Source organism: Gekko japonicus, unplaced genomic scaffold, assembly GCF_001447785.1.
Source record: "Gekko japonicus isolate JY-2015 unplaced genomic scaffold, Gekko_japonicus_V1.1 scaffold1082, whole genome shotgun sequence".
NCBI classification, from domain to species: Eukaryota; Metazoa; Chordata; class Lepidosauria; order Squamata; family Gekkonidae; genus Gekko; species Gekko japonicus.
Genome location: NW_015173155.1, coordinates 536062 through 536376, shown reverse-complemented (window position 1 = coordinate 536376; position 315 = coordinate 536062).

Here is a 315-nt window from a genome sequence, read left to right as displayed (position 1 = left end):
TTTGGAATATTACTTTCCAGTACCTGTCTTTTTCGTAGCGACCACAACCTTTTGCCAAGCTGGCAGTGCTGTAGAAATGCAATAAAATTTTATAATATTGTATCTCTTAGAGTCTCTTTCTTCCAAACGTTCCCACAGAAACTCTGAAAGCCAGGCGGTCAGTTGCTGGGGAGGGGGTGATAAGAAGAAGAAGAGATTGGATTTATACCCCACCCTTCACTCAGTCTCAGAGCAGCTTACAAACTCCTTTCCCTCCCCCTCCCCACCACAGACACCCTGTGAGGTAGGTGGGCCTGAGAGAGCTCTGAGAGAAAC